Source organism: Magnolia sinica, chromosome 16 (assembly GCF_029962835.1).
Source record: "Magnolia sinica isolate HGM2019 chromosome 16, MsV1, whole genome shotgun sequence".
Classification (NCBI taxonomy): Eukaryota; Viridiplantae; Streptophyta; class Magnoliopsida; order Magnoliales; family Magnoliaceae; genus Magnolia; species Magnolia sinica.
Genome location: NC_080588.1, coordinates 3,013,601 through 3,021,780, shown reverse-complemented (window position 1 = coordinate 3,021,780; position 8,180 = coordinate 3,013,601).

Sequence of the window (8,180 nt, the reverse complement as noted above, 5' to 3'; positions counted from 1 at the left end):
TCTATTTTTAGGAACTAGTTTATTTTTAGAAACTTTTCTCTTTTGTTTCTAGAAACTAGGTTAGTTATTTTCCTTTTTAGAAATTCTTTTTAATTTTAGAAACTAACTCATATTTCCTTTATTTTATTTTTAGAAACTTTCCTTTTTGAGAAGTAGTTTATTTTTAGGTAGATTTTCTATTTTAAGAAACTAATCTCTTTTGTTTTTCTTTTTCTCAGGGTCTTAACATAGGAACTTCTCATGCAGTACCTTCTTTCTAACTTCTCTTCCTCTTACTTTACACATTGTTGTAGAATCTTTTCTTCTGTTTTTCTTAGAATTAAATTCAGATTAAGGGTTTCATCATGTATATGCACGAGTGGGAACGTCAGTATGCTGAGAAGAATAACCTATTTTGGGATGATGAAGATATAAATCAACCTATGTCTCAAAACTTTTCTGAAACTATCAGTGAGAACCGATCAGAATATAAAGATCCACCGGCTAAGAAGTCCTTACGTGATTATATGCAGGAGAACAATTACACCCCACGGATTAACAAAACAGTACGTGAGTGTTGGGGTTATGATAATTATAGTTGTGAGAATTATTATCACCCATCTGATAAAAAGAAAACAATGTATGATTATATCATGAGTGAAAATAAATATTACTAACTAGCGGATTCTCCCTCCTATGATCAGCATAACTATAACCGGTGGGAACATCAAAATTGGGTAAATGAACCATCAACATGTTATAATAATTCTCTTGGATCCCATACCTTTGAAATCCAACCAGAAACGACCCAAGAGGATTCACTTCAACATGACATGGCCTGTCTTGCGGAAATTAGAAAAGCAATGGAAATACTCACTTCGCGCCTCGAAACGATAGAGGAAGCTTTCTCATCCCGACCACAACCCAATCCAAAAATACAATGTGAGGAAAGTGATCCTCACTCACTTTTGAAGGAATCTGAAATTTGGAATGAGGAGTTCGATTCCATTAATGAGTATGCGGTTCAATCTCCTGATGAGAAGATCTCGATAACTGTTCAAAGGAATGGTGAAGATACATGGGTATCTTTTAAATATAGTGATGATGACACACCTTCCTTACATGACACATAGGATTTCAATGATGAGGTAAAGGTTAGTTTATTCGAACCTCAACCAAATTTAGGAATAGAATGTAAGGAAGGCGATCCCATCCCAAATGTGCACTGCACTGAACTAGAATATGATGAATATTGGGATGGCGATCCTGAATGTGTAGCCACAGTTCCCCTAGAATCCATCTCAAGGTTGGTCCAGGTCAATGATCAAGATGTACATAAAGTGGTCAGTCATAATGAGTCACTCCCCTCACCTGACATGTCTGATTTAAAGGTGGAGGAAGAGCTCTTTACAACCGACCCTTTTAACTCTTGTGAAACATGTTTAGACCACTCCTCTGAATCGAATGATGATGTGATTCAGGAGAAGGACGAGTTGCTCACTACGACCCTGGAATTTGAAACCACTCAATTGAGGCCACCATCTGAGCTATACACATTTGACAATTCAACGCCTCGATTGAGTAGTCTCAATAAACAAAGTGATCACATCGATGCTTACCCTATTGATTTTCAATCTGTCTGTGTAGGACTGGAGGAAGAAAGTGTACATCTGGCTACTGTCAAGGATGATGGTTTCCTTAGGCAGATCATCGCGAGCTACAATGGGAAAAATAAGTCACACTCAGCTGAACTTCCCAACTCTTTGAATGATTGCTTGACATACTTTGCAGATTCAAATGATCCCATGTCAAAGGATAAAGTGGATGCCTCGCAAGACCACATCTCGGTAGTCATCACTGACCGAGAGAACCCTTATTCTGAAGCCCATTCTTCCCCTGATCCTAAACGTCTACCAGTAAAGGAAGAAGAGTTGAAAATTGAGCCAAAGTTTGGAACTTCGGAATGTGTTAAGACTACATCACTTCTTAAGAAGTTTTCTAAACTTTATTTACTTGTAGTCTTTGGTTCACCATGGGATACTAACGTTGAAACTTCGTTTGTCACAGGTGAATCATATATACTCTGGATACCTCAAGCAATTTAATGGAAAATTTCTTATGAGGTACATAAGTTTCTTTGGAAAGTCATGCTCCAGAGCGTCCAAGCCTATTGCAAAAAGGGCTTTTGGATGATCCTGTTGAGGAACTTACTAAGAAACTTGTCAAGATATTGGCCGGAAGAGGAACCTTGCGGTATGATCGAGTAATTTTTCCCTGCTTTCATAGGACTAGGGTAGTTTGTTTTATACTGCTTTAGAATAGATGATAAACTTAGCACTCCTGGCAGGCAACCTAGCTTTTCATTCCGTTTTATTTTCTTAGTTCAATGTTTGTGGGTAACATTGTTGCAAACCCTCACGAGACTGCAACTCGTCCACTAGGGGCAACCTAGAGGTTTAAAGGCTTATTGCATATGCTAAATGCAATCGAGAGCACCTACGAAAGTGGTGTAGGTAGGATTTTATTTTTGTTACTTTACTTCTTTTAGTTTCTCTCTTGTGCTGACCCGCTCTTACGTAGATATTTTTGGAAAGCTTCTTGATTCTTTCGTGTAGGTATTATCTTTCCATCACTCCTCTTATATTTTCATTGTCCCATGTGCATTGCATGCTTATTTCTTTTACATTGAGTACAATGTAGATTTTAGGTTGGGGGTGGGAGATTAGGTTTCCTAATCAGTGTTTTCTTGGTCTTGAGCAGAAATTGTGAAAATTTTTAAATTTTTTTAAAATTTCGTATGAATTCGAAGCGATTTTGATGGCCATCTTGGATTTAGAATTACAAGATAAGTGATGTTGGAATTTATGACTCTTAGATTCAACTATTTGTTAGATTTCACAGTTAAGTTAGAATTATTAGTCCATGATTAGAAGTTTTAAACATTGATTGCATCATAATTTTACATGTCACATCTCGCTTACACATTAAGGTTTCATTCCATATTGAAGGATTAATTTGGTGATCACTAAGCTTGAAAGGAACTAACCTGAGAAATTGAAAGGATTGGGCGAATGGTCTACACCATAGGTTTGCTCCCTATAGGTGAGGATTCAATTCCCCTTCTTGGCGTTAGTTTTAATGAAAAAAATCAAAAATTAAAAGAATAAAAAAATAATGTGTAAGCCAAGTTGGGTTATCGTGAATTCTCTTATTGGTTACCAATAATATCCTTAAATAGAGAGGTGAATCTTAATGTTGATAAGTCGATATTAGACTATACATCCATGGAATTCAATGTTTCGAATTGTTCTAATTGACGGACTAATATTTTGAACTTAATTATGAAGTTACCGTGTGCTTGAGTCTAGGAGAAGAATTATGCCCAACATTTATGAATCTTAGATTTTTCATATCTAAATCGTTTTTCAAAATATCACTCGGTTTCACAAGAATTGTTTCGTAATTCTCAACTTATTTTTCGCATACCTTGCTCGAGACTAGCAAGATGCTGGTTGGGGGTTGTGTTGAGGGTCAAATATTGCATATCAGACCCAATTATTGCCTGGATTTACAAGCATGATACCGTTCAATGGCCCGATTTAATCGTGTTTGTGATGCAGAGTGTATTTACAAGCATGAGCTGAAAAAGGGTGCTTAAACCATAGATTTAACGCTCTGATGACACCCAAGGCAAGGGACGGACTCCAGGGGACCAAGATCGATGGAATTGCACACCAGAGATCCGAGAAAATCAAGAAACTGAAACTCAAGTGGCCCGAAAATCATTCAGAATGCAAGATCACGGGGTTCCCACCATCCATTCGGCTCGAAACTTTATACATAGCCTGAGGACCATAAATTAACCATACATATCAAATTTCAGCCCTCGGATCACTATAAAAGTGCCCCAACTGACAGATCATCCTATAAACCGTTGATTCTGGGCCTACCTGATATCTGGAACTGCCTCAAATCTGGTCTCAATGCCTTAAATAGAGATACTAATTGAATGAATGGATTGGATTTGGCAAGAACATCACAACGGATCATGTACATGCAGCGTGTGCATGGAGCGTGCACACGTCCGCGCCGCACCAGAATCAAGAGACGGGTCAGCAGGCGCTGACCCGACCTTCTTCTAAAAAAAAGGAAATTCATGTTTCCTGTAGCGTGTAACGGACGGACGCTGTCCGTTTTGTGGACGCTAGTGGGCCCCACACATTGTCCCAGTGGACAATTCAAACCGTCCATTATATTTCCAAGCCCCATGTTACCAAGTCCTAGGTGACAATATTTGATGAAACAAAGAGGATGGAATTATAACCATTCAAACACAAAACGGACGGTGGCTTTCAAGATTACGTGGGCCGCATCAAAGTATAGCCAAAAATACTCTTTCCTGACTGGTTTTTCGAGGGGAGTTCAATGAGCGGCTTGGATTTCTCAAAATAATACTAAAATGGGCCCCACCAATGTCACAGCGGAAGCTTCCGCGTCCCTATTTCGCAACCGGCGAGAGTCATTTTGCGGAAGTTTGTGGGCCCCACCCATGGCCTGTCCAACCAATCTGATCCATTCATCATGTAGACGGCCTCGAATACTACAAAACCTTGCTGAAATTTTATACCTATGCGTGCACATGTGCGCAATACAGAGGCCACAAACAGGCGGTCCTGCGACGTTCAAAACGATTTTTGGGGTGATTTCTTCTCTGGGACGCGTCAATGGACGTTTAAAACCACCCATTCTTAACTGAAATTTCATCCTGAATCTAATGGACAGGGTGGATTTCCCCGAAAATACCTCTGTGGGGCCCACCGATCACGACAGCGAAGAGGTGCGGAAGCTTTCGCACATCCACAAAAACCCAGATTTTCAGGCGGTTGTAGCCCACCATCTTTCATCATTTGGTAAATTTGAACCGTCCATCATGTAGAGCACTCAAAAACGTCCTAAGGGACGGTGTTTCTTTGAAAATTGAGCGAGGAAAGTGGCAGGTTTGAAGGCTCCGAAGTTTGCTGCGAAAAAGCTTTCGTTGCGCGTGTGTAGCTGCTGCGACAGCTTCTCCACCGCCCCTAGTAGCTATAAAAACGTCCTAGGGAAGCATGGGAAGAAGAGCTAGGACCTGAAGCACAGGAGAGAGAGTTTGTTTGTTTTTTCTATTTTTTTGTTTGTTCTTCTTCTTTTCTTTTCTTTTTGAGATTTAGCCTAATCATGTTTATGTGTGGCTAAACCTCTTAGCAAGGGCTAAGAGGTGAAGCTTGTAGTCTGATGGGAGAGACTTTGCTTGTACCTCTTGTTTAGACTGACTGATGTAAATTTAAGTTCAATTAAAAGGAATACTTTCAGTTTTTTTAATGGTTTGTTGTGACTGAAATTACAATAGATCTGCGATGGCTTTGAGTATTTCTTCCTCATTTTGATGTTTATGACATCAGGAAGCCCTATTGTTCACCATCGTCTCATGGGCATGGTCAGATGACGGTACCCTTCCTAACCTTCATGCATTATTGATTGGTTGGTAATTAGTTTAATTCTATTATTTGTTTTGTCTCCTGGACATGGTTTGGTGATGGAATCCATTCTAATTCATATACCTTTCATCTCGTAAAAACTAGATCAAGTGAGTTCAGATTAATTTTCATGATTCTTGATGCAGGCATAAGATCTCCCTGATCTCTACAAGTGGATCCTCTGAATCCCTAGTTTACTATCTCTGATTTCTCTTTAGTTTTAGATTAATCTCTCACCATTATTCATCACTTTATATTGGATTTAGATTTCATCTTAAGCTAGTTCTATTTCTACCTAGTTTCAGATAACGTACAAGTATCAGTCCCTTGGGATTCAACCTCGATCTCACCGAGTTTATTACTACATCACAACCCTATACTTGGGGAGTGAACAGATGACGAGGAAGAGCTGACGTACTACTAGACTTTCGGCGGCCCCTTTTAGCTTATGTATGGATGATCGCAAGGTATGGGTCAGGGCCCTAGTCATTTGGGATATTTGTATGGGTGGGACTAGATCCTTGTCCTTGATTTACTTGTGATTGGATTTTGGATATTCTATGTGTTTAGTAGCACTTATTACTGTTTGCGATTCACTTATGCTTCATGGTTTGCTAAACTCCCCATTGCTTATGAAATATTTCAAATGTAAGTGAAATCTGAAGCCCATTAGGACACACGTGGCACCCGGGAATTTAGGAGCCAAGTTCCTACTCGGTCCCCAAAATTCGGGGCGTTATACGGCCCTAGCTAGAATACTATCTAAAGAAGAAGACAACCAAGAAGAAGATCTGTGCTGCATTGGTCAAAACTCTCTGCGATGGAGATTGAATTGGGTGGATGTCTGCTGCTTTGGAAACTTAGTGTAAAATTCCATGTCATTGATACTATAGTTCAAAATTTCAAAATACTTCCACTCAACTCAGGTGAGTTGATTCACGAGAGTCGAACCAACTCAACCAGATTTTACCCAGATTCACGGAAACTTGATGGCACACATGAACGGTTCAGATTTTAGGCCCACATCACGTGTGATGAGTTCCAAAAAAGTTCTCACAAGTTCTCCTTGTAACTGGTGCGCAGGTGAGCATTCCTCTGTATATACGTATATAATCTTAAATATATTACTAAAAAAAAAAAGGTCAAGAAATATTGATTCGAGTTGTCCAGGAACTCATTCGAGTTTCCAAGTTGACTCAATTCGACTGGGTTTCAAGCCAAGTTGAGTTTTCCTATTTTTAAACTACATTGATAAAGAGAATTAAGTCATGGGTTGATAATGAAAATAATACTCGACTCAATGTTCAACTAGGTTGGGTCGACTCGAAGACTCGACTGACTCATTACCTAACTTGACTTGGTAATTAATAATTTAAAAAATATATATTTAGGCCTTGTTTGGTTGCCATTTAAAAATAAGTTCAACTGATTTTAGTTAATTTTTATTAGAAAAACAAACATTTGACCAGGTGAGTTGGATCGAGCTACAACCCCAAGTGAGTCAATGACTCAATTCAAGTTTAGAGTCGAGTCACCGAATTATAGAATTGCGTAGGAAGTTGTATAAATGATGACTGTTCAGCCGCCATGTTAGACTATGGTCTTTCTCATGTGTAATTCTAGATATGTTCAAAGTCACATATTTAGGCATTAAAGACAAATAGTCAATCTAGCCGCGTTTGGATGTTTGACTGAATTAAATTGCAATCATTTTCCATGAAGAGTAAGGATAGTGATGGGTCTGTCAGATGGGTCAGGTCCACCTTCGAGGCGACTGACCCAACCTTAGGGGTGGCAATGGCCCGGCCTGCCGAACCCATCCATGTAGGGCTAGGGCTAGGGTGGCCCTATCCAATCATTAAGTGGGCCACCCTTATAATGGTTTAAAGACACTTTGCTAATGGTTTCCATTGACATATATGTATTATTTAAATATCATATTAGATTCAGGATCATATTTTAATAATCTTTTTATATATTGAAGTTTCAAATTCGGTGTTTTTTTTATCTTAGCTCAGTAGTAGATAGTATGTATCTCATAAGTTCATGGGGTTAAGCTTGCTTAGTTATTTTCTTAATTTATTAGAAAAATTAAAAATATTAGAAAAGATTATATTCCTCTTTTGTATATAACTATTTCAAATTTTTTAAATATTGCCAAATTTGTAGTTTTAGTTTTTGTATATAAATATTTCTAATTTTTCTAATATTGCCAAATTTGTAGTTTTAGTTTTTATATATATAAATATTTCTAATTTTTCTAATATTGCCAAATTTGTAGTTTTAGTTAGCCTAGCGCAATGTGCTTAATATACTTGGGCCCACCCAAGATAACAATGAGTAACCATCCAAAACTGTCCAAATCCACAACCGTTGGATCGGTTCCTTTTTTGGGGTGTATAATTTTCATTATGGAGTCACTTAATGAACGGGTCAGATTTCATGTGCACACCCCAGTGGGCCCACGACCAGCAATTGTAAATGCTGCAAGTGGACGGGCTCCTCGAAGATGCTTGGATTAGATCTCGTACCATTTTGCCATGCTAGCACGTGGTGGGATCCATTTTGATCACGATTCAGGCCAAATGAATTTTTTGGGTCCTTTTTTTGTTTTTTTTTTTCATATGAATGGTAGCACCTGAGCATGAATAATTACAACTCCTGCCATAATTCCAAAACTTAAGAAAC